Source organism: Ictidomys tridecemlineatus, chromosome 4, assembly GCF_052094955.1.
Source record: "Ictidomys tridecemlineatus isolate mIctTri1 chromosome 4, mIctTri1.hap1, whole genome shotgun sequence".
Classification (NCBI taxonomy): Eukaryota; Metazoa; Chordata; class Mammalia; order Rodentia; family Sciuridae; genus Ictidomys; species Ictidomys tridecemlineatus.
This window is the reverse complement of record NC_135480.1, coordinates 104,790,470-104,818,421: the sequence shown is the minus strand read 5'-3', so window position 1 is coordinate 104,818,421 and position 27,952 is coordinate 104,790,470. Positions and strand designations below refer to the sequence as shown.

Genomic DNA, 27,952 nt, shown 5'->3' with positions numbered 1-27,952 from the left:
TTGTCAGGCTTCCTCTGGGTGAATGATCTCCTTTGGGGGAGGTAAGTGGATTGGCTAATCTCAGTGTTTTGTTTAAAGTGCACCCTGTATTGTGCTAGAAATCAGATAGCTTGACTGAGCAGATGGGAGGGGGGAGAACACAAGTGCCCACACCTCGTTTCCTTTTTCCTGAGGGGCTCTCCTTAGCTGACTGCCCAACCCAAGGCCAACGCCCACTTTTCTCTGCACTCCGTGTGCCTCTAACTCATCACCTCTCCGTCAGGGCTGCTATTTGAAGGAAACAAGCCATTCTTGGTCTTCCTGCTCTCACAGGATGGAACTAATCCACAGGCCCTGCAGATATTTCCCCAGTGGACACCACCACCTGTTAAAATCACTCATCTTACCCTGTTGATCCTCAGTGATAAACTCTCAGCTCCATGAACTTGCCTCTTCCACCTCTGCACTGGTTGCCGGGAGCTTCCCTTACTGTCCCAGTCCTTTGGTTCTCATTCTTTGCTTTACCACAGTTCTGCAGTTGACTTGGAGCTTCTTAAAAGACCCAGATACAAAGGCTGAATGAAACTCAGAATTTCCAGGAGTAGGCTCTGAGGATCTGTACTTCCACAAGTTCCTGGCTCATTCTGATGCACAACATAACTTGGGAACTAACCACCGACTCTGAATGATTTGTTTAGAACTATAAATAGACACATTTCGAATGCTAATTTTTCACAAGTTGAAGCTAGTCTTCAAAAGTAAGCCATGATCTTCTCCTAGATTAAGACCACAATAGAATCTTCTCAATATTTCCCATCCATGGCACAGTGAGAGGTGCTGTAGATGAGGCTATAATTTGGGTTGTGTTAGCTTTAGAGAATGGCAAGTTGAGGATGTACTTGTTTTACAGGACTCCATCTTTCTGAAGTTACAAAGCCTATCCATTTAGGCCTTGAAGATTTGCCCTAAGGATTAGGCAAATCTTAGAAAACTTCCTTGAGAACTTTTCATCCAGCTTTCCCTCCAGCTTTTCCAAACTTCCCACATCTAATGCAGTAAAATTAGTGGTATCTCACTCCCAAGAGCAACTTACTCCTATACTTCTACTACTTCAGTGAAACAACTTCTTGAGTTCAAAATTATCCCATCACAAAAGCCAAAGTCCTCCAATCTCTCCTGTTCCTTCATCTCCTAAGAGAAGAGAAATCTAGAGCAAAAGAAGACAACATGATCCTTGGATCCATATTAAAGTTCCAGAGGCAAATAAAAAGTTGACATTGACTGGAATTTGAAATGATTAATTTTATGCTGACTTGACTGGGCTAAGGGATGCCCAGATAGTTGATAAAGCATTACTTGTGGGTATAGCTGTGAGGGTGTTCCCAGAAAAGATTAGCATTGGAGTCAATAGACAGGGTAAAGGTCACCCTCACTAATGTGGGCAGACATCATTTAATCCATTGAGATCCCAAATGAAACAGAAAGACAAAGGACAAAACCTTCTCACAGATCATGAACTAGGACGTCAGTCTTCTCCTGCCCTCGGATATTAGAGTTTCTATTTCTTTAGCTTTTGGAGGATTCCATGACTTATACCATAAGCTTTCCTGGTTCTCCTGCTTATAGCCAGCATGTCGTGGGTATACTCAGCTTCCTCAATTATGTGAACCAATTTGCATAATATATCTCAGGAAAGAAGTAGACATCTTGTATTGAAAAGTTAGTAGTTCTGAGGTGATCTCCACAACCATAATTCCTTTCACGGATGGGGATTGAATGACTTCAAGGGAATCCAGCACGTAGCATAGCAGCCTCAAAGTCTGAGCCGACAGTGTTAAACATGTTTTTCAGTAAGAACATCAGGTGATTGATTGTGTAGAAAGTGTTTTTCTCTCTCACTCACACTTCCACTCAGACTGCGGTTCCACTGTAAATAAGAGCAATTCCATGCCTGTCGATCCGCACCCACGAGAGCTCAGAGACAGAAATGCTGTTGGCTATTCACAATTAGTACAGTTTCATTATACAAATTCTCACCAGTTGACATAAGAGCTCCCTCTAACCCTGATGAACTGCCTGCCACCCATGAAAACATACATCTAAATCCTATTCATCCTGAGATTCATTTCAAGTTTTCCTCCCCTGTCAAGACTGAGTCCAATGCCAACCTTGACAAATATGAATGCACTGTCCATTTTTGTAGTTATAAACCCTAAGAAAAAGGGTGCCAGTTTTCTTGCTCTTTTCTGCACCCAATTTGCAGCTTCTATTTCAAATTCTGTGACAATCTGTTTCCCACCTCTGCCCCCTTTAAAATCTACCTATACTTCAAAGCCTGACTCTGGTAATACCTTTTTTACAGGGCATTCTCTAACAACTTATCCTCAAATTGATCACACCACCCTCTTTTAAACACCACAGCTTCAAATCAACTACACAGGTGGACCGTCTGGTTTTCATTTTTAGGTGTTTGTGTTTTGTATCCTCCGATAGATTGCAGATGGACCTGGATCTTAATGTCAGACAGACACATCTTTCCCTCAAAATGGCTTTGGGACTTTGAACAGTTGCTTCTGTATGCCTCAGTTTCCTCTCTATAAAATGAGGGTAACATACCACCTTATACAGTTATAGTGAAGTTTGATTAAAGTCATTGCTCATTAGGGGTAGAAATTATTCTTAAACTGTGCCTAAAATATGGAAGGCTAGCCCAATGTCACAGCACAATGGCCTCACAGTACATGACTAAGCCACTAACCCTGATGGCCATTTCTCCAGCATCTGATATAGTTTGTAAATTTTCTGTAAAGTTCTCAAAACTCATGGTGGAATAAAGCCTTTCCACATACACATAACACACACACACACACACATACACACACACACTCACAATCTGATGTGTCTATTATATACATCAAGTTCTCCAACAAGAAGAAACTGGCTCCTGAGACACATGGGCATGTCCCTTTGGTAATCCCCCATACCTCCAGAAAATGCCATTTGGGCATCTTCTAGAGTTACACTACTGGAAATTCTACTACTCTACTAACCCACCCTATGAGACTCAGGAGCAAATTCTTTAGCTGTTCAGATCTAGCTATGAGACATGAAAGAAGGAGTAGACCCCTTTGTCCCAAATACTCCTCAATGCTTGTGCAGATGCCTTATCTTGTTGCTAGCCTGCACATCCCTTCAGTAGAGAGGAGACATCCACGGCCCTGCTGTGGGCTAAGCTGTGTCCTTTCAAACCTCATACGTTTAAACCTTAACCTCCAATGTGACTATAGTTGGGAGACATAGCCTTTAAGGAGATACTTAAGGTTAAAAGTCACAAAGTGGAGCCCTAACTACTATGGCTCACATGCAAGGGCCCAGCAAGAAGGCAGCTGTTCACAGGCAAGGAGAGAGGCCCCAGGAGGAACCATCTTGACCCTGCCAGTATCTTGATCATGGACTTCCAGTGTCCAACACTGGGAGAAGATTGATTCCAGTTGTTGAAGCCACTCAGTCTAAAACCTTACAAAATGACTTCTTCTCTGTATTAACAAAAATGTCCTCAAATAGACCAATAGGTGAGATGCCTGCAGCCACAATGGAGAACCTCCAGGGCCAGCACTGAAAATCCTATCAGGACAGTTGAGCAGGAAGAAGGGACACTGACAGTAGATTAGAGAACATTTCAGCATCGAGTGTTGTGAAGGAAAGCAGGGCACAGGTGCTTGGTGGGTAGCCCTGAGCCAGTCATTTGGAGTTTGGAGTGAGGGGATCAGAGGCAGCAGGCTCCAACACCCACTGAGCTTGCAGCTTACCTTGGCCATGGCAATGTAGGACCAGGGGAATGGAACCCACTGGCCTGCCTCCCCCTCCCGGTGCTCTTGCCTCCCGAAGCTCTCATTATCAAGGTTTCCAGGAACTGGTCCTGATCTGATTCATGGGCTGCACTTAAGCTGCATATTTGAAGTAATTAACTACTGTGACCGGAAGTGCTGTGTCAGAGCGTCTTTGCAGCATGCTGTCTCAGCACTCTGCCAGCCTTGCTCTCTGTAGAGAAAAATAAAGCAAGTGATCATTCTGAAGATGGTAGGATTAGGGCTTAAAGGGGACCAGGACTCACAGAATGTGGAGACTTCATGAATTTTGAGCTATTGCCACTCCATCCTTGATTTTCCCAACTACATCTAAACATCACTCAAGTACTTTGCCCATAGAATGATCCTGCTATGGGATTCCAGAAACCTGAGTTCGAGACCGATCTTTGCAAATGACTTCTAAGTTGATCCCTTTCTAACTACAACACTCTAAGTTAATCAGTTTTGCAAGTCGGTTTTTTTGTTGTTGTTGTTTTTTGTTTTTCAGAAAGAGTGAGGATTTTAGGTGGTGGAATGTCCAAAGAACATCAGGATACCCAAGTCAGAATTTGTATTTTACTCTCTGTGCTCCCTGACTAGAACTGTAGCCTTTGGCATCCAGGCCTTTTTCCTGTCTAGGTCTCAGTTTCCATGTCTATAAATGATGGGAATAACTTTTATCATCTATAAAGTTCCTGTCAATTTCACAATTTGAGTATGCTACTTTAAAAAAAACCTTGAGGGCAAAAAACAGAGTGTGTGTTTGTGTGTGTGTGTGTGTGTGTTGTGTGTATACATCCTGTTAACTCTGCAAGAAATAAATGGGCGGTGCAGGATGTTCACTAACATGCCACAATCATTCTTGCTTTGATTTTTTTGACTGTAGGCAGCACACATTGCTACAGTGCCCCTACCACACACTAAACAATACAACCAGCAAAATGTGTGAGGCTCCTTTAACAGTGAAAATACGCATGCAGAATGGAGAAAAGCCCTCTCAGGGAGGCTACCTGCAAGAGGCAGGCCCTATACTGCATATGCCAGAAAAGAAAGGAGGAAAGAAATCCACCTCACTTGCCCTTCTGGCTGCCCTGAAATGCCAGAGCCCAGCACGGTCATCCAGAGAACCCAGAGCACACGATGTGTTGCATTCATTGCTTCAGAGCCTTCCATTGTCCTCCCTGCTTTGGCATGAAGACACGGTGTGCATGCCAATCCCTGAGCTCCTGTCAACCTGAAACAGCATCCCCTGACGATTAAATACAAATTTACCAGGTAAAACCCAAAAGCGGTAAAATTTCCAATGAGAGGATTTGGAAAAGTATATTAAGATGAAAAGAAAAAAAAAAGAAGAAGAAAGAAAAAAAAGACAGACCTGGTCAAAACAAGGCAGCCTTTGAAATTTACCAAGTGGCTTCTTTAATTAAGGACAGTCTCCTTAAATTACATTCATTTCTCTTACCCTTTTCAGGCTAGTCCAGGGTGAATAATGTGTTTCTTTCTGGCTGAAGAGATGCCAAGTTGAAGGCAGTTTGGGGTTGATAAAATGTCCCTGTACCCTCAGCCAGAAATCGTGTCTACTTTGAGAAACCAAGAAAAACTAGTTTAAACTTGATCGCGAAAAATGAAAGCACCTACTATTCCAAAGCCCTTTTCATTTCAAAGCACATTCAGGCACCTCATAAGTAAAGGTTAATGACACTTGGGCCTACTTTTCTGTTCCTTGAGCCTTCTTCTGCCTCACTTAACAGAGATTTAATCTCATGACTCATATTTATGCCCAAGGTAGCCTGTACACGGCCACCACACAAATCATTCTAGAACCTCCCTGAATTATTTCTCTCCCATGCTCAAGAACAGCAATGGTTTCCCATCATGTATCAGGGGAAAAAAAAATCCTCATTCTTGATTCTGCTGGTTAAGAGCCATCATTGGTTGCTTTCTGTGCCCATCCTTGCTGTCCCTCTACTAAGCTAAACTTCCGAGATCCCAGACTTTCCTGCTGTTGTGGCTGTGGTCCTGCTGGTTTCTTTCTAGTTGATTTGTCCAAATCACTGCTCTCCTCAATCCTAGCAGAGAATCAGGCATGTGGAAGACACATAGTAAGTGCATGCTGAAGTAACAATGAAGCAGGAGTGGGCAGTGCTTCAAAATATTCCACAGCTCCCACCGGTCTCTATCCTAATTATTCCGGAAGGCCACTTCAAGTGCCATTTCCTCCTTGAATCCTTTACCCCTACTCCCCTAACACCACTCCTGTCCCTTAAAGTAGTAAGGACCTTGTTGGTCCTCAGAGGATAAATTGGACTGCTACTTGCTTTTCTCACAGTGCCTACCCTAGAGTTAGTCCTCAATGGATGCCCCCAATGTTCTATGGGAAGAAAGAGATGGAAATTGGTCTTTAGATGGCCTGCATGCTATATTTAGCTTTCAGTGAAGGCCTGAAACTGAAGGACTTAATTAAATGAACTTTCTTCTTCTTTTCCTGATCTGTGTGATGTGGTCCCCATCCATTCTCCATTTGCCATGTCTGCATGTTCATGCTGTATTCGGAGGATGGGTCTGGAGCTGGATTGCCTTGACTCTTGAAACACATGTGAATCTCCTGGCTGTGAGACCCTGGGCTAGTTCTTTAACTTCCCTGCAATCTCATCATAGACTCATGGTGAAAGTTAAATCAATAAAGTGCTTTGAACATGACCAGGTACATAAAATGCCAAGTTAATATTGCTGATTACCATGTTCCAGCCACACTGGTCTTCTGGTTTATGAAACACACCCACTCTTTTCTGTCTCAGAACTTTCACACATGTGAATATTCTAACCTGAATCTTGTAAGGTGCAAGATAAAGTAGATTAGGTCAGTCACCTGGAGACCAAACAGCAAATGGGTAGTCAAGGAGATGGGGACACACCTGGACCAGGCTCAGTGGAGTAGCCTTTCGTATAAGCTTTGCAAAACAGGGATGCAAAAATCTCAGCAGTGTGTTCAATAACAAGTATTTTTGCCACATGTAATAAGTCATCATGGAACACGTCTTGAAAGCTTTCCTCTCCAAAGGGAGTCAAGGATCCAGTTGCCTGGGATCCAGTAACGACTCCTTTGGCACAGACCTGAAGGACAACAGTTCTCCCCTGTTGCTGCTTTTTTCACTTATTTAGCTGAAGGGGAGGGGTTGGGCGGGAGGTGGGAGCAAGTAGGTTAGCAGCACTTGCCAAAAAGAAACAGAGACTCATTCCACCATCTTTCCTATCCCCCATGTTCCCTCCCCTTCCCTCCTTCTTTGGCCCAAAGTTCCTCCATTCTCCCCCCACATACCTCTATTATGGATCAGCATCCACTTATCAGAGAAATGCATTTTGCTGTCGTATATAACTAATTCGAACAAATAATTTTTTTAAACAAACAGGAGACAAAATCCATTTTACCATAGACAAATGACCCCTCCCCCACCTACCTCTGGATAGAAAGTAGAGCAGCATGAAATATTTAAAAAGTGAATTTGCTCAGTGCTACATTCACCCCCAGCACAGTTTTTAAAACACACTTGCAGATTTCTAAGACTCCTAATTAATCAGAGGAAGTTGGACCCTCATGGCTTTGTAGACAGCTCTAACAAGCTTGTTTTAAAGGAGTTAAAGCCATGTGTTGATTGGAGCAAGTCAGGAGCATGGACGATAAAGACAATGTGTCACAAATGAGGGGAGGCAGTTCTGCAGCAGCGGAGAGGGAGAGGGAAGGTGGGGATGGAGACGTGGGCCCACGAGGAGATGCACGCCTTCCTCCAGAACTACAGCCTCCAAACTTGCTTGTCACACTGTTTTTACAGCCTCTTGTTTGGACAGAATGGAAGGTTCCCACGCACACACTTTAGTTTTGGGTCTCCAGAATCTGCAGGTGGAACAGGTACAGAGGAGCAGAGAGTGGCAGAGATGGGAGCACGGGAAGAAAGGAGCATCCGACGCCAGCCTTCAGAACCACGCAGAGAGGAGAAAAACTATCCTGCTCATTTCTGCACAGTGGGAAAGAGGAACTAAAAAGCCTCGAATTAATTCATCATGACAACCTTTGTGAGGAACCTCTGCGTTTGATCTTGAAAAGATTTCATGATTCTTTTGATAGCATTGAGAGGAGAATGGGTAAAAAGTTAACTTCCTTTTGATTTTCTTATCAATAGTAAATAAAGTTCAACTTTGCACGTTCTCTGTTTAGCCAGCCCCTCTTCCTGGGACCCAAAGATCAAGTCTTCGATTGAGATTCAAAGAACATGGGGAAATGGGACCCTTTGGGACCCAACGTGCTCCTCTCCAAAGGGAAACTGACTCTCCCCTGACACAAGCAGAAGCCTTGGCTACAGAAGACTTCTTTCCTTTACAGACAGGTGCCGGGTCACCAGGTGAGGCTGTCCTGAGCGCAGGATGCAATCTGCTTCTCTTGCAAAAGAATCGAGTTGGGCTAGAAGACACAAAGATAAAGCCTTGGAGGCATGGGTAGAGTTGGTTTAGCTGGCTTTCCAAACTCGGTTCCTCCACTGTCCTTCTCCGTGACCTTGTCCACATAATTCTCTCTTTCTAGACCCTGGATCCCCTTCTTCTACAATGGGGATAGCATTTGCTGATTCAACACCAAGACAGTGACATTTCATCTGTCATCAAGCTGCACCAGTGTTGTGAGGGGGTCTGGCCTTTATTTGAGATTTTATAATATCGGACAAGCTCATGAGGATTTCCACTCAGAGCTTTGTTTTAAAATAAAATAAACTTTTTATCCAAATCACCAACAGCCTTGAAAAATACAAAGTAGGCATTTCCAACAAAAGTTTTTAAACATCTTTGAAATCTTATACTTTGTGTATGTATTTCCTACTCAAATATAATTATTTATATTTTTAAATCTGGGCAATAATTTGGAGTTTCTCCATTAATTATTAATGTATTCTCTTACATCAAGGCTCAAATTTATGCATCTGTTTAGACTAGGCTGATGTTTGGTAATTGATCAGTGTTCGCTTACTTTAAAATCAATAATCTTCCCCAAGATAACACAACTCAGGGGCTTCTACTGCCCCAGATGGTGAGATGTCCCTTCCATTTCAGCCGGGGGTCTTTACCATGAGTGATCTCAGAACATATGAAATATCCTTTAGGGACTTGTTTAAAAACCTTTTGTGTACATAAATTCAGAGCAAATAATAGCCTACTCCATAAAAGTCATGAGGCCTTAGAGATTATCTCATCCAATTATGGATGAGATAACTAAAGCTCAGAGAGGTTAAGTAAATTGCCCAAATGTATATAACTAATTGGTGTCCAAACCAAGTTTAGAATTGAAGTTTCTGGAAACCCATTAGAATGCATTTTCCAATGTATTATATTTCTATTCAAATTAGGTCAATGAATATTTACTGACTGCCTAGAAGGCAAAAGGCAGCATGCTAGGTGTGGTGAAGAATACAGAAATGAGTAGGATACACTGCACACCCTCCAGGGACTCACGGCATAGAAGAAAGACACATAGTGCTGTAATTCCAGGTGGCTTTAGAAACACTGCCTTTTTCCAGGTTAACTCCAAATGGTTGGGAGAGATCAAAAAGAGAATAACTCTAACTTGAGATTTAGGAAACTCAGTAAGAAAGGTTTGTTTTGAGCTGAGCTTTGAAGGATAACTAGAATTTTGATAGGAGATTGTTATAATAAAGAACATTCTAGAAGCCCAGGGCACAGCTACAAAGGCAGGCGGTTTCTGAGCTTGCCACTGATTTTAATAGTTAACTTGAGGAGACGCATCTGCATCTCTGGTGACTGGGTGGACAGCTCAACACTCTGACCGGACTTGGAAGTCTAGATCATTTGGGTTCATAGCCTATCCCCATCATTGATGAGCATGTGATTTTGCACAAGCTATTGAACTCCTCTTCCTCAGTTTCCTCACCTGCAAAGTGGGGTTTATAACAATATCTAACTCATAATATTATTAAGATAATTAAATTAGTTAATATAGGTAAAACACTTAAAACTATGAATGCTAGGTAAGTGCTAAAGCAATCCCACCTGACTGAGGGCAGTAGTTCTTTGGAATCAAATATCCTCTGGAGAGGCAAGGAATATTTATGAAAGGTTCCCATTCTGTTACTCAGAAATAACTTGGTATGCAATTCTGTGATGATTCCTGGAAAAGATGCTTGGTTAGATTGCACAAGTGCTCTGAATCACCTCTGCTAGAAAATCCCAGCACCTTGATGTGACCCCGGAATGCTCCTCACCCTGAGATGATGGGTTTGGCCCTACCGGAACTGTAGCCTGCCCCTGATAATGCACTGAAGTCACAAGGAGCTTGATTCTCCACAGCTCAGAATAGACTCTGACCTCGTTGCGGGCTCCCGTGTGCTAATGGTTTCATGTATCCCAGATTGCATTACTACCAGGAATCGATTTTTTAGCTCTTTAAAAACAGTCTATTTTGGACATCTTTCCCCCACTCTTAGAGATGTATTTATTTCCCAGAATGTGTAGCAACTCTTAGACAAAATAAATTCTGATTACTGAAATGGAAGCAATCTGTCGTCCAGTTGTCAAGAAAGCTGGGAGGTTTTCCTTAGGAAATTCTTTAATAGGTCAAAGCAAAGGAAATCTGCTTCTCTCCTGCATTAGGTCCAAAGTGAAACAATGTTAATATCCAACTGAGATTTGAGAACTTCAGTACAAGCAACCATGTGCACAGAGCTCGCAGTGCACACAGAAGCACCATTCAGTATGGTAGCCACGAGCCACAGATGGCTGTTAAGCACTTGAAATGTGGCTGGTGTGATAGAGGAACTGAATTTCTAATTTTATTGAATTTTAATTAATTTGAGGTAGGGAGTGCAGCTCAGTAGTAGAAAACTTGCATAGAATGTGTGAGCCTAGGAGTTCAATAGCTAGCTCTGAAAAAAAAGAATTAAAAAAAATAAGAAATTTAAATATAAGTTATTTTACTTTATATTTTTGTAGTGCTGGGGGTTGAACCCAGGGCTTTGCATATATTAGGTAAGTGCTCTATCACCAGGTTATTCCCCTGCCTAAATTCCTGGAAAAACTTTTATTTGGAAAAATTTTTGAGATGTGAATCTACTTAATCAACTATAACTGGTATGTAATTTAAATGCATATCAAATATTTCCAATTAGAATTTAGCATCCAAGTTGAGATGTATTATAAATATAAAACACATCAGATTTCATAAACAGTATAAAAATGTACAACATCTCCTTTATATTCAAAATGACAATATTTTCATTATGTTGGGGTAAATAAAATACGTCATTAAAATTAAGTACATTGATTTTTTCCCTTTTATTTAATGTGATTTAGAAGAATTTAAATTTCACATTTTATATATTTCTATTGAACATTGTTTGAGCAAATTGAATGTATCAATCCATTTGTTCTTTACAACAACCCTGTGAGATGGTCAAAACTGGCGTTATTATCTCTGTTTTTGTTGTTGTAGCATTGTGTGCTGTTGTAGTGCTAGAGATGGAACCCAGGTCCTCACACATGCTAGGCAGCTGTTCTACACTGAGCTACACCCCAGCCCATTACCCCTGTTTTAAAGCAAGGGAAACACAAACTCAGGCAACTGTGGCTCATGAAACCCTGGAATGAGAGCCTGAGCTAACCCCCATGGCTTCTGATTGAAATGAAGGGACCCACCTGTGCACTGAGTTGTTTAAAACTGTAGATGAAACTTTGGAAATCCTCTTGAACTCTCAATCTGAACTTTTAGCTCCTTACATAAGCAGGTAAAGAAAGCCTAACAAGTCTACAGGAGCACTATCACATATGGAAAGGTCACATGACCATGTGCTCAGTCACCCTCAAAAGCACACCACATTTATTTGTCTTTCCTATTTGGAGATTAAGCTACTATGGGTAAGTTTCTCAGGAAAACCAGTTCATAGATGCACAAGAAGACACACACTAGAATGTTTCCCTCAGCATTGTGTGCGTGTGCGTGTGTGTGTGTGTGTGTGTGTGTGTGTGTGTGAATGTGAGCATTAGGTAGTAAATAGAAAAAATCTGAAACAGAAGCAATTGATAAAAGACACATTTAGCTGTTTGGATAAACAGTGTTGAAAAAACAAACTAAAAAGGAAATAGAATGAGATTTATTGCACAATTCAAGTAGATTTGCCCAATGATTTCAAGACCAACAGTAAATTTCTAACCCAAGAAAGTAAAATATGGGCTCATCATAGCAAGAAAACAAAAACTATAAATAAACAAATAATAAAACAAACAAATGTTCAATTCATCAATGAGAAAAGCCCATAAAACTTTGCAGATGATAAAAGTAGAACTTAAAAACTGAAGGACAATATGTTCATGAATGGGTACATGAGTTATTGTAAATAACTCCAACAACCAAATTATAGCAGGGAACAGGTTAAACTACCACATAGGGCTGCAATCAGCAGAAGTCAAACTATGAGAACATCCAGGACAAACAGTACGAGCACACAAGAGTCTCCTAAAACAATACATTTTAAGAGAAAACAAAAGAAATGGAAAGTTAGCATGGAAATTAAGAGGCACTCAAAGACAGATCAACAATTACAATTTGAGAGTCTTGGTCAAATTCTGGATTTTTCTTTTCCTGTGGTACTGGGGATCCAACTCCGGTCTTGTGCATACTTACTACATAAGTGCTCTACCACTGAGCTGCATCCCCAGTCCTGAATCCCAACATTTAGAAAACTGTAAAAATATTAAGACATCATTGAATATGGAATATTTATATTTGATGATATCAAGAAATTATTTAATTTTTCACCTATCGTAATAGAAAGTGTAGTTATTTTTTTTTTAAAAAAAGAGTCCTTATCCTTTAAAGTTACACAGTAAAATATATATAGATAAAAAATATTTGCGATTTGCTTCAAAATACTATAAAACAAGTTTAAAGTCTGGCACCATCCTAAAGTAAAAATAATTGAGGACAATGAATAATATATGCCAGTGGTCTAACTACACAATCAATTCTCTCCTAAAAAGCTTACTATTAGAGATTTCTACTTTAGTCCATGATGGAGTACATGGCAAGAGATTAACTTTCTCACTTTAAATTACCAGAAAAGTCATCAAAAAATATAGGAAACTATTGTGGTGTCTGTGATCTCCAGATAATAGGTAGAATAAGATAAGCCAAACAATTGGCTTTGCTTTCCAACTGAAGGCACATTGAAGGACATAAAACTGAGCAGTGGGTTTCTTAGAAGAAAAAAAAGATTCTTACTGAGCTGAAAAGACAGATATCCAAGTTTTGGGAGCCTGGACGGTTGGATATGCAGGCTGGGGTACTTAGCATGTCCTGGAGTCTGAAGGGAGGGAAGGAGAGCTGGAAAGAAGCTCCATAAATCTGGAAAAGGAATCACCTTGAGTTTTGTATAGATACTAAGCCATAAATGCATAGGGGGAGACCACAGAAGTTTGTATAAAGATGATTAGCTCAATTAACAGAAAACTGTAAACTGAACAGCCATCAGGTCTCACACATAACTGAGAGACATTCAAATTCCATCCGGACAAGTAGTGAATTTCATTAAACCCCTGGACAATTATACAGAGACCACAAAAAGATCTTAGTAGTGCAGCTATTATCTCCCTATCGTAAAGTCTCTTGAACCACCCTAACAAAACTTATAAACTAGTCCCAGAAGATCAAGCTGTTTGGGAAGTAAATAAGCTATCTGCCAGAATAAAGCCCCCAATTTTTTACATAAAGATAGCAAAATCTAAGCACTCAACAAAAAGCTTTCTAAATGTCTCACATCCAATCAAGAATTACTAGATGTGGAAAAGCAGGAAAATGGAACCCATGTCCATCCAATACAAAAATTAGGCATTAGAAACAGATTCATAAATGACATATAGTTTAAATTAGCAGAAAACACTTTAAAATATGTAGAATAAATATGTTCAAAATTTTAAAGGAAAACATGAACATAATGGAAACTTCATGTTGCTTTTGATAACAAGTCTGAAAAAGACAAATCTAATCTACAATGACATAAGGCAAATCACTGGTTGTGTAGGGTAGGTGACAAGAGATTGATCAGAACAGAGCTCTAGAGATCATTTTGGAGTGATGTAAATGTTCTATAATGTGAATGAATTGGTGATTATACTCAAAATTCATCAAAATGTACACATCAAATGGTACATTAGTCCATTTTCTACTGCTATAACAAACTAACACACACTGAGTAATTTGTAAAGAAAGGAGGTTTATTTTGGTTCATGTTTCTGGAGGAACAAGAACATGGCAATGACATCTGCTTCACTTCCAAAGAGGGCCTCCTGCTACACCAACTCACAGCAGAAAAGAGAGAGGAGAGTGTTGTATATGGGAGAGCATTTGTACAAGAAGGTCTGAGAGGAGGGTCAGCCTTGCTTTTTAACAACCTGCTCTCACAGTAACATGTACACGAATTTCTAGAACACACTAAACCAATCTGCAGTAACATAAAGCAGAGCAATGGCTTCCTGTGACAAGGGGCAGACCACTGACTTCTAAGGATATGAGAGAACCTTTTGAAGAGATGGACATATTCAATGTCACAGTTGTGTCCCACAAGATCCAGCTCACTCACAAGAAACCTAGTCCAGTCTTGAGAGAACCTAACCCAGTCTCTTGAGAAAGGCTTCCTATTCCTTCATGGACGTGGAGTCTGTAAGACCTAATCACCTGTGCAAGATCCCACCCTCCAACACCACACTGGGAATCAGTTTCAACATGGGTTTTGGTGAAGACAAACACATCCAAATCATGTGCATTTTATTAGATGTGCAAATTATATCTCAAAAAATGGTTAAAAATGCCCAATAAATAAATAAAAACAAGGGGGAAAGTATTTATGTTTTAAATGGGCCTATATTAACTATAGATTAATAATTTACAGCTACATGATGACTTCCCACTTTATTCAATATATTTTTTAATCTTTAAAATTGCTTATAATTTTTTTAAAGAGAAGACAAATTAGGCTACTGTTCTATTGGAGGGAATATAAAATCGCACACTTATTTGCTTGCCTCCCTATAGCTTTTCTCCTTTCAAAAACTTACTTATTTTCTCTTTAATTTAAACTTACTTATTTTCTCTTTTATTTTCTTTCTTACTGTCCCTTCATAGACACCTACACTAAATGGGCAACATCTCTTTGAAAAATATTAATTATTTTTTGTTTGTGTGTATACATATAATGTACTGTGCATTAAATCTCACTCAATTCTTTTATTTTTCTTCAATATTGTTTAAACTACCCACAAAGGTATATATCTCTCTTTAATTTCTTCTGCTTCAAGAGTTTTACATATTCATTCATGGAGCGATGAATGCCTCAACTACACTCTAATATTCATGTTTACACACACAAACACACACACACACACACTGAAAGAAATGTTCCTGTGGATGTCCTCTTGTGCATCTCTGTACTGGTTTCTCTGTGAAATTTAGCCAGTAGTGGACTCACTGTGTGCTAGGACATATGCATACCTGGTTTTATAAGAACTCCTTTCACAGAATTTTCTGGTGGCTTTCCATCCTATTCAGAGTGGAATCCAAAGTCATCAAAGCATCTACAGGTCCTACCCTGTCTCCCTCCATTTACCTCTCTTACTTCATTTCCTCTATTCTCATCTTCATTTTCTCAAATAAAGTCAGACTAACCTTAAATATATTAGGCATGCTCTCAACTCAGGCCTCTGTGCTCCTTCTCAGTGAGGACATGGCTAACCACCAAATTTAAAATGGTAACTCTTCCCTTCTCCTTTGATCACCCCTTACCCCCATCCATCTTTATTTTCTCTACAGCACTTATCAACCATCACCTAACGTACCTTAAGTTTGCTTTTTAATTGTATTCACTGTCTTCTGTTTCCACTAGACTGCAAGCTTAAAGAAGGCAAACATTTTTATATATTTTGTTCACCCACTGCTGATTTCTCCCCACTTGGAATAGTTTCTGGCCCATGATTAGCGCTCAAGTATTTGTTGATTGAAATATTGCCAGATCATGTTTAGAGTGATTATGCCAGTCTTTATTGCTATGAGCAACATGGAGACTTTCATTTCGCTCATATTAATTTAACATTTGCTATTTTATGACTTTATAGTCTTTATGACACATAAAAGCAGTATATTTCTATTGTTGATGAGCAATGTTTTCTGATAATTTGAATATTCTAGATGTTAATCTCATTTGTTTTTGACACTGGAGTATCTTCTCTCAATTTACCATCAATAAGACCCAATACTACTATTCAGCTTTTTAACAGTGTCCTTGATGAAGCAATAATTACACATTTTTTGTTTTATAACTCTTTCTTTACAAAATCGACTTCAATAAGCTATCATTTACATACAGCAAAATACACTTTTAAAGTATAGAGTTCAATGATTTTTAACAAATAAATCACCCACGTAACCACTACACGACTGTGACATTGAACGTGTGAATCTCTTCAAAAGGTTCCCTCATACCTTTAAAAGTCAATGGTCGGCCCCTTGTCGCAGGAAGCCATTGCTCTGCTTTATGTTACTGCAGATTGGTTTAGTGTGTTCTAGAAATTCGTGTACATGGGATCATATGGTATGTGCTCTTTGGCACTGCTTATCTCACTCAGCATATGGACTTTGAGCTATGTCCATGTTGTGTGCATCAATGTTTTATTCATTCTTCTGCTGGTGGACATTTGGGTTGTTTCCAGCTTGGGGGTTTACAAATAAGGCATCGAGAACACCAATGGACAAGTCTTTGTGTGGACATATGTTTTAATTTACGTGGGGTAAATACCTAGGAGTGGATTTTTCTAGGTCATATGGTAGTCTCATGTTTAACTTTGTAAAAAACTGCCAAAGAAGTCTCCAACTGGTTTCATTTAAGTCAACCAGTTTTCCACCAATTTTTTTCTGTGCATTTATGGTATTGTTTAAGAAGTCTTTCCTCCCCAGGGTCAAAAAAAAGATAGTCTGTGGAGTTTTGTTTCCATAGTTTCATCTATTACATTTAGGTCTTTAATTTATCTGCCATTCCCTTTTGTAAATGACAGGAGGAAAAAAAATAGGACTTTACTCTTCTGTATGAAGTTTACCTCATCATCCATTTTATAATCAATCCTTTCTCCCCTGATTTTTCTGGTATCTTCATACTATATCATTTCTCTATATTTAATATATAAATGCATAAAATTCTATATATTTAAGCAATAGACCATGTTCCATTTGCCTATTTCTCTAGCAGTATTGCACTTTTGTTTTGAAATTCCATACCTCAAAGTATGCCTTAATAGCAAATAATTCATATTGTAGCTGTATTTCTTCACTCTTTTTAAAATAAAATTTACTTAGTCATTGGATCATTTATTCATGAACTTCTAATATTAAATATTAACTTTGGTTCATCTTGTTGATTTTTTTTCAAAAGAATTTTAATGTAAATTTAATTGATATTTTAATTTTACTAAATATAGATACATTTTATAGGGAAACCATAGTTAATATATGAATTGTTATAGTATCGAAAGAAATTATATATTTACAATAATAACTCATTCTATAAGCAAACATAGTATAAATCTTCATTTACATCATTTAAAAGTTTTAGATTTGCCACATGAAGCCTGGGAGTTCCACTAATCCTTAGATACTTTATAGGCTTTCATGTTATTTTGTGTAGCATTTTATTGTTTTTTTTTAATGAATGTAGAATAACACTACCATTTTATAGAACTTTCTAATTATTCCTAATACCTGAATTTATTATATTTTCTGTGTAAATAATCTTATCTTCTGTGAATAATAGGAATTTTATCTCTTCCTAACTTTACATATTTTTGTCATTTTTTCATTATTATATATTAGAAAGAATTTTCAATACTTTGTTGAACTGTAACAAAGATAGGCAAACTTGTTTTATTCTTGATAGTATAGAAAAATAAACCCAAAACAAGCAGAAGAAAAGAAATAATAAAGGTAAGTTCAGAAATCCATACAATTTAAAACAGATCAATAAAGAAATGATAACAAGACAGAAAATTCATCAAATCTAAAGCAGATACACTGAAAAAGTCAGTGAAATTGATAAGCCTCCTGAAAAACTAACAAATTACAAAATAGAAAAGTCACATAAAACCAGTATTGGAGACTAAAAGAGGAGATATCACTACAGTCCCTACAGTCATTGAAAGAATAATAAGAAAAAAACACTAAAATAAGTCTGCACATGTATATTTGACAATTTAGATGAACAGTACACTAACAAAAATAACCCAAGATGAAATAGTCTGTGCTATTGCAATATTAGAGATATTAAATTTATAATTAAAAAAGAATGTAAATTTCAGGCTAATATCCCTCTTGAACAGAGATACAAAAAAATCCTCATCAGAATTTAACACTTCATATCCAAAAATGTGTAAAGAATGCTTCCACCTGAAAAATAAGCTTAAGGCAAGGATGTCTGCTCTTACCCTGACTTTCATAGTACCTGAAGCCTAAGCCAGTCAATAATGCAGGAAAAGAAAACAATAGGCATATAGTTCAGAAAGGAAGAAGTAATATGATCCATACTTTTAGATGATGCAATTTTTCTACAAAGAAAACCCCATTGATCTGCCAAACTCTCATAGAACCAATAAGTAATTTAACAAAGGATAAAAAGCCAACACACAAAATTCAGCCATGTTTCTGTATGCTAGCAATGAAATACTAGAAAACAAAAATCACATCATACCAATCACCCCCAAAATGAAACAGTCATAAATCCAACAAATCCTGTATGAAATCTACAGACCCAAAACTGCAAAATGCTGTTGAAAAAAATCAAAGTCCTACCTAAATAAGTAGGTAAATAAGTGTAGAGGTATATTGTGATCCAGGTTCAGGAGATTCAACATAGTTACCAGGGTAACGTAGTTACCAGGGTTCAGATGTGATTTTTCTCCTTGGTATATATGTGTTGGAGGTTTAGTCCCAGTGTGGTAATGTTGAGCGGTAGGATCTTTAAGAAGTGGGGACTGGTAGTATGTCCCTGGTGGCCAACTTTCAGAAGGGATTAAAGTAGTTTCTCATGCAAACCCCTAGTTCTAATGAGAGAGTTTGTTATAAAAGTTGAAGTTGACTCCCTCTCAGGTCTCTGGCTTCCTATATCAATATAGGATTGATTACTACCACATGTCCTTCCACCTCAGGCAGGTGCATTGCCTTGCAACTCCAAAACTGTAAGCTAAATAAACATCTTTTCTTTATAAAATTAGCTACCTTGGGTCCTTAATTATATTAATGAAAAGAAGACTAATACAACAGTAATGGTACCAATCTTCCCTAAATTCATCTATTAGTTTTAAGCAATAACTATCAAAATATAAGAAGGATTCTTTGTAAAAATAGACAAGTTAATGCTAAATGTTATATAAAAAAGGAGCCAGTGCAGTGGTTTGCAACTGTAATCCCATTGACTTGAGAGGCTGAGACAGGAGGATCACAAGTTCAAAGCCAGTCTCAGCAAATTACTGAGGCCCTAAGCAACTTAGTGAGACCCTGCCTCAAAATTTAATAATAATAATAATAATAATAATAATAATAATAATAATATTTTTTTAAAGCGGGGAGTCTGGGGATGTGGCTCAGTGGTTAAAGCACTCCTAGTACCAAAAAACAAAAAGCAAAAAAAGGTAATATCCAAAACAATTTTAACAAGAGGAGTGAAGGTAGAGAAACAGCATAACCTGGCTTTGAGTTATTATATAGAAATATAATCACGACAGTGAGGTATTAATAAAAGGACATAGATCCTAGGCCGATGTGGTAAAGATTTGGGCCTATTTTTTCTTCTATTAGGCGCAGGGTCACTATTCTAGTGCCTAAGTCTTTGATTCACTTTGAGTTGGTTTTTGATGAGATACAGAGATTTAATTTCATTTTGCTACATTTGGATTTCCAGTTTTGCCAGCACCATTTATTGAATAGACTATCTTTTCTCCAGTGAATGTTTTTGGCACCTTTGTCAAGTATAACATAACCATATTAATGTGGGTTAGTCTCTGTGTCCTCTATTCTGTACCATTGGTCTAGATGTCTATTTTGATGCCAATCCCATGCTGATTTTGTTACTGTAGTTCTGTAGTATAGTTTAAGGTCTGATATTGTGATGCCTCCCACTTCACTTTTCTTGCTAAGGATTGCTTTAGCTATTCTGGGTCTCTTATTTTCCAAATACATTTCATGACTGCTTTTTCTAATTCTATGAAGAATGTCATTGGGATTTTAATAGGAATTGCATTAAATCTGTATAATGCTCTTAGTAGTATGGCCATTTTGACAATATTAATTCTGTCTATTCAGGAGCATGGCAGATATTTCCATTTTCTGAGGTTTTCTTCAATTTCTTTCTTTAGTGTTCTGCAGTTTTCATTTTCCTTAATAAGACTTCTAAAGCTCAAGAAATAAAATCAAGAATTAATAAATGGGATGAATTCAAATTAAAAAGCTTTTTCTCAGCAAAGGAAACAATAAAGTGAGGAGAGAGCCTACAGATTGGGAGAAAATCTTTACCATTATCCACCTCCGATAAAGCATAATTCTCTAGGATATATAAAGAACTCAAAAAACCTAACACCAAAAAAACAAATCACCCAATCAATAAAGGGGCTAAGAAACTGAACAGATACTTCACAGAAGAAGAAATACAACTGATCAACAAATATATGAAAAAGTGTTGAGCATCTCTAGCAATTAGAGAAATGCAAATCAAAACTACTCTAAGATTTCATCTCATTCTTATCAAAATGGCAATCATCAAGAATACAGGCAACAATAAATGTTGGCGAGGATGTGGGGGAAAAGGTACGCTCATACATTGCTGGTGGGACTGCAAATTGGTGCAATCACTATGGAAAGCAGTATGGAAATTACTCAGAAAATTGGGCATGGAACAACCATTTGACCCAACTTCTTAGTTTATACCCAAAGGACTTAAAATCAGCATATTATAAAGATGCAGCCACATCAATGTCTATAGCAGCTCAATTCACAATAACTAGACTATGGAACCAACCTAGGTGTCCCTCTATAGATGAATGGATAAAGAAAATGTGGTATATACACTCAATGGATTGTTACTCAGCTTTAAAGAAGAGTGAAATTATGGAATTTGCCAGTAAATGGTTGGAATTGGAGAATATCATGCTAAGTGAAATAATCCAATTCCAAAAAACCAAAGGCCAAATGTTTTCTCTAATATTTGGATGCTAATTCACAATAAGGCAGTGGGAGTGGGGGCACTGGGGAAGAATAGCAGTACCTTAGATTAGGTAGAGGGAAGTGATGGGCGGGCAGGGAAGGGATGTGGGGATAGGAAAGATAGTAGAATGAAACAGACATTATTACTGTATGTATATATGTGATTGCATGACCAATATGATTCTGCAACATTTACACTCAGAAAAATGAGAAATTATATCCCATCTATGTATAATATATCAAAGTGCAAAATGCATTCTACTGTCATGTATAACTAATTAAAACAAATAAAATTTTTTTAAAAAAGGACATAGATCAATATAGATCAGTGAGGCACCAAAAATGCCTTGAAACAGACCTACAAAAATATGGCCAACTATTTTTTGACAAGACACAAAGTTATGTCAATGGAGTAGGATAGTTTTTGTTTATTCAACAAATGCTATTGTAACAATTAAAGACACACAGATTAAAAAATGAACTTCAATCTATACATCATGTGTAAAAAACATAAAACTATAAAATTTTCAAAAGAAAACATTGAAGGTCACTCTTGAGGTGAGGGGAAGGTAGAGGACAGTGTAAAAACCAAAAAAACTGGATATAGGCAAACAGCTAAGAGGCTACTGGATCAACCCAGGTAGAATATGAAAGGGGCCTGAGCCGTGTGATAGTTGTAGGAAGTAAATGGAGAAGATTGGGTGGACCCCAAAGCTGCAGACATGAACTGGCAAATAGGCCCTCAAGAAAGGTACATGAGAGACAACTGTGCCAGCTGCTGTTTCTGGTTTAAGATGTGGTTTTTACTTAAATGAAAACTACAATAGAATCATACATATGATTATTTCATCTGCCAATGGTGACTTTTATGAGACCTTTCCTGATACTCTCAGCTGTGATTGATATTCTCTTCTCTGTCCTTCAACACTCCTACCTAAAATAGCAAATTCTACTAATTGGGAAGCTATAATTAGGCTGTATGTCAGATCTTACAACTCATGATATTATTTAACTCCTATAGTAACCATGTATGATTGCTATCATCGTCCCATTTTAATGATAAGAAGACTGAGGTTTGAGTAACTAATTTCTTTGATATCAGAGAGCTGGTAAATGGCACAACTGGGGTTCAACTCAGGACTATCTATGGCACAGACTATCCTCTTCTTTCTCAGTAATGTAACTTCCAATACCAACTTCATTTCCCAGCCTCCTTTGCAGTAAGATGTGGTCATGTGACAAATTTCTATCCAATCAGGTATTGGTATTCTACTGGGAATTGCTTTTAATGAAAGGAATTGTCTCTTCTCCCTTCTCCTCCTTCCTGGTGGCCAGATGTGCATGTGATGGCTGGAGCATAAGCAGATATTTTTGGTCATGAAATAGAAGCCAGAAGTATGAAAGGGCATAGAGGGAGCCCAGCTTCCCATTGACTCATGAAGCTATACTACTAGCCTTTTCATACATTTATTTTTGGTGAAGAAAAGAAGGAGTGTAACTTTTTTAAGCTATTTGGGTGGTGGGGTTTTTTTTTGAGTTTTTATTAGTCATTGAGTCGAATCTATTTCTTAACACTATAGACTCGACTTATATTTATGTATTCTTTCAAACAAAATGATAGTGCACTGTCGTACAGGTCGCAGAATACCCTTTCTGTGGCCTCAAATTAACTATAAGCAATTGGAGGTCAGGGAACAATTCAAATTTACAATTATCCTCATTCCCTTGCATAGTTTTTTTTTGCAGAGCAGAAATTCACCCAATGCTGTAGATTAATTCATAAATAAGAAAATGAATATTTTAAATAATCTGGAATCAACATGTACCTCTATGCTGGCCTCTTGTGGGACCCATCATTCTCTTCAGCATTTAGGTGTCAACACTGAAGCTGTGCAAATTGACATGATATTGACCACAGGAAAGCACAATAGGAAGATGAATTTGCCTACAACACAAAATATTTGAACTCATTCCTTTTGGATTGCTGATCTTCCTTCCCAAACCCAGCTCTACAAGGATTCTACTGAAGAGTTAATTCAAACTTCCCTGCCTTGTTGTGGTCCTGGCATGAACCCCTGAGACATTCCACAGAGCACGCAAAGGCTCATGAGCCGTGCCGTGCTGATGTCTGGGACGGAAATAGAAGAGGCTTCTGCCCCCAACCCCTCATCACACTGAAGAGTAAATCACACCTACTACTTACATATACCTGTAAGGAAAGGAGGAAGAATAGAATAATCCACCACGAATCATCAAGAGGAAGGACTACCTAAAAAAGAATCCTTGGATTTTGGTGCTGCAAGTCAAGTGATTCAGTAGAAATGCTCCACATTTAAGAAAAAGAAGAGGGTTAAGTAAGATCTAGGGCTCAGAGCTGGAGCTCATGATGTTCCGAGGGAGGACTCTCTTCTGTGTGGGTTCTTAAAAATATCAGATAATAGATTTTTTTATAAAAAAAAAATAAAAGGCAGATGTGGATATACACCCACATCTGGAAAGAAAAGGCACAGGGCTCTCCCTGATGCGAGGAATTAAGCTGGAATTTGTATTTGTATTATGGCGATTGGTTTTCCCTTCTCATTTTGCATAATCTCTTTTTCAATGGTGAGGAGTGTAATTTCCCTTCAGTTCATAGAATGGTACTTGGAGAGGACAGAGAGGAAGTCTCTGCATTTTGTGAAAGAGAAAATTACCGGCATCCCTTTTGTTCCTTTAGGCAGGATTTGGATGGATTACTCATACTTTAAAAGGAAGGCGGCTTTTAACCTTAAAAAAAGAGAGAGAGAAAGAAAGAAAAAGAAAAGAAAAAAGAGAAAGAAAACTCCTTGCATTAACACAGTGCATTGACATGTTACTAAATCTAAGGAATTTTGAAGGATAAATTCCCAGACTTTATCCAAAACATGAAACAAATTCTTCAAACACAAGCTGCCAAGCTCATCAACTTGTTCAGATCCCTGCAACTTTGGTCTCACCAAACTGCTCGCTTAGCTCCTTGATTGACTGCTTAACCCTCCCAGGCTGATTGAGATGGTGGGCAGGGGGAGACCAGAGGGGGCTGCTCAACAAGCTCAGAGCGTTGGCCCCTCTCTGAAGATCAGACTTCTGGAATCGATTTGAGTCCAGAATTGCATTACCCATGGAATGCGGAGTATGCACAGGCCTGATGGCTTGTGAACCACACTTCCTGGAGCTGGCCAGGAGCCAGAGCTAGGCCATCAGCATCTTAAAAATGAATTCTTTATGAGACAAAGAACAATCCACCCAATTTCTGAAATCACTGAAGTGGAAAGCTTGTCTGTAAGTAACCTAAAACTTGGTTGACATTTAAACTCCTTTGTATTTTGAGCACATAGGGGGATCAAATGTCGCCCCAAAATGTCTTTTACTTTTCACGGGCAGGCACTATAAGACATTGAGTACCCTGGGATTATATCTTACTAAACTCAATTGCTCTGGTCAGAAGTCTGTTATTTTGTCAAAAATATTGCCTACTAACTTCTCCAAAGGTAGGACAAATAAGACTAAATGTGGTAAATAAAGACAAAGAGAGGCACTAGTTCTGCTTCTCCAAGAGCTTAAAGTCCAAAGGACAACACAAGATGAATATCCATGAAGGATGCCTACCAGTCCAAATAAGACAAGTGTTTGCAGTGGTATCCTGCAGGAGTTTTGTAGGAAATGGTGGGATGAGTAGTTGTTACTAGAAACAAAGAGAACATTCTATGGAGAAAAGATGGGAATGCAGGCTGAGAGGCAGGAGTCTGTGGAGCAACCCCAGCAAGAGAGGAGGAGGAGATAAGCACAGGGTCAGGGGAGGGATGGAAGGAAATGGAAGAGGGATGAAAGAGAGAATAGGGACTCAATTTTGTTTTATTTTGCAAGTAAATAATTATCTTATGGCTATATTCTAATGCTCTACTTTGGCAAGGAGTAACTTGCACCTGATTTCTTTCAGATTACCTTATTTCATTTCCATCTCTTATTTGGATGTTTGCTTCAAAGTCAATGTTATTGCTCCTAAAAAGGAGTGGCTGGCTCACTTCTGCCTCTCTAAATCTGTAATACAGCATAGGTCACCATGCTAAATAGCTTTCCTTTTTGCAAGGAGAAAAGTAGTTACTTTGGATTTGATGGTGCCTACAGAAGTGAGGGCCAGATTTGTGTTCAAATAATTGAGTAACTGATTATGTAGCACTCCACGGGCAGGTCCCAACATCTCCATTCCCCTCTCCTGAACCACAGCACCTGAGATGTTGATGAAAATGACCTTTCCTAACTGAATTCCCTTTTCTGTTTATGGAGAAGCCCAAGAAAAATCCACCTGAAAAGTAAGTACTTTATTTTTTCTTAGGGTCAAAATCACACACCTGTTGAGTCAACTTCTCATGATATTATTAATCCAAGTAACATTCTTAAAGTGTATTAATTGAGATTCTGGTGAGGTCAATGTTTACAAATAGAACCCTACTGCTGATCACAGTAAGCTGAATCCAACAGTATCATGGGAACCTAGAGCAAGCCCAACTGAGAATCACCCCCAAGCTGGATGAATCTTTTGTAAGATTTATTATTGTTGTTTAAATTTCTGCTTTCTAAAATAATACAAGGAAGTGAAGCACAGCTTCAAAAGTTATACTGGAAAATCCAGACAAAAATTGACTTAGTTTCTAACCAGACTTTAATTCATAAAAATGAAGTTGGCTCAAGTGAAAATTCTTTGAAGATATAGATAATGCCTCCCATAGTTCTTTGGTGAAAACTTGAGTGAATGAATGGCTTTTTAAAAGAAGCTCTTGTTTATTAGGGATGGGTCAATCAATATGAGAGGTCTGGAGATGGTAGTAAATAAAACTGATTAATTCCTAAGGTGGAATTAGCAAGAATGCAGAAGAAAAACATCAATCCATTTGGTAAAAAAAAAAAAAAAAAAATCAAGGTCATTGGAATTGTTATCACCATGAACTACTGCAAACTGATTCAACTAATTTTCCGCTGAGTGGGACATTCCAGAGCTTTTGAAAGGCCCCAACATTTCACAGCATGTCTCCCCAGCAGGAAGGGCCCCTTAAAGATAATTTGATCAAGTCCATGTGTTTAGAAAAAAAAAAAAAAAAAAGACAAAGGCCCAAAGAGGTGCTCTAACATGCCTGAAGTCACACAGACAGACCCACCCACACAATGCTCCTGTAGTACCAGGGCTCCCTTAGGAAGGAAGAACAGTCACACAAGGGAACCGATGGGCCCAGGGTGCTGGAGCCAGGAAGCCTGTTAGGAAAGGCTGAGCTGGCTGCAAGTATTGAGGAGCAATTGAGCAAATACCAAGGAATGTTAAACTTCTGTGCAGTCAGCCACAAGACTCTGTCCAGGGAGGCAAAATGCAGGACAAGGAGAAAGCAAGGCTTTGTTGGTAAAAGCCTAGAGAAGGAACATGGCTAATGATCTAGTCCATGAGCTCAAGTGCTGCAAATCCGTCCAAATTCGGGAATGTCTCAAGCCTCTAAATTTCTTTTGCAGTTGGCTGGGAGAAGTATAAAGTGGCCTGTGAGATTTTCTTACGAAGTGAGATGCTATCATTTCCAGTGATGCCAGAATAAAAATAAAACCAAGGACCACAAAGAAATGACAGGATGCTCAGATCCAAGCAGAACAAAAGGGCTGAGAATTTCCAGGAGTTGTTTTAAAAGAAAATATTTTCCCCCTAATGTCAAGGATAGAAACATCACAAAGAGGAACTGTGTTAATATTTGTCTTTACCTGGTACTGAGGCCGAAAAGGCAATATAGCAAAAGAGGGGAGTGTAGAAGAGAATTAAAGTGGAATTGAGAGGAACAGGAGGGAAAGGTTTAAATCTTTGGCCAGGGTTTAAAAGATAGAATGTCAGAATACCCCACTGAGAGGAAGGTCAGAGCTTCACAGCATTCCAAGGGTTGGGCTCAGCAGAAAGCCAGAACAAGACCGACGGCTTGTCTCTCATGTCACCCAAAGTCCTGGATGAAAACATTAAAATTCAGATCATGTCTAAAAACACAGCAGCAGAACATACCCAAAGGAGAGAAATGAGGCTTCCTCAGAATGAACTCAATCAGGCATGTGGGCCCTCCTGCTCTGACCGCACAGTGCTGGAACTGGCAAAGGTCAAAACTCACAGTCGTCTGGAACCAGGGCTGACTGGTTTGGCTGAAAGGGCTCCGTGGTGGTTTGGTTGGTGTGTGTGTAAATGAGGCTTTGGTTAATTATCTAGATGTTTAGGCTACATAAGGTCAAATATGTGGAGAATTAGAAAAATCCAAAAAATGTACCAGATTATTTTTTCTTTGAATTTTTTGTCCAAATGCATTCCTACCATTGATGAATAAAGTATGAAGAATATAAAAATACAGTTAAAAGGCAATTTTACATCTCTCTCTCTCTCTCTCTCTCTCTCTCTCTGTGTGTGTGTGTGTGTGTGTGTGTGTGTGTGTGTGTTTAACTCAGTGCCGTGAGCCACAGTTATGACTATCTGTGCGCAGGTAAGGGAAGTGCAACATTTGAGTCATTGGATAAGAAATCACCTCAGGTGCCTTAAGGCAATCTCATCTGAATTCATCAAGAACAGGCATATTTAGGCAAATGAACATATACATGCTCCAGAAGGGATAATTCAGGCTTTGTTCTTTGTGTAGAAAGTTGTTCAGAACAAAGAATTTGAAGTCAAATTGATCTAGTTTCAGATCATGGTGCTGTTGTATGTTCCAAGGCAAATTGCTTAACTTTTCTGAATCTTAATGTGCATATCTTTCAAAATGGGTTGCAAAAAGTGGAATTTTATAAGGTCATTGTGAGTATTAACTAAGATCAC

At 38.6% G+C, this 27,952-nt stretch overlaps 1 long non-coding RNA gene across 1 annotated transcript in view; it reads right to left on the bottom strand.

Moving 5' to 3' along the window:
• LOC144377211 (uncharacterized) overlaps nt 1–27,311 on the bottom strand; it is an 87,774-nt gene extending 60,463 nt beyond the window's left edge. The window contains exons 1-2 of the long non-coding RNA XR_013437957.1: nt 27,158–27,311; nt 3,789–4,020 (exon numbers count right to left, since the gene is read on the bottom strand). This is a non-coding gene — a long non-coding RNA (uncharacterized LOC144377211). The remainder of the gene's footprint in view (nt 1–3,788; nt 4,021–27,157) is intronic.
• Nucleotides 27,312–27,952: the final 641 nt, after the last annotated feature.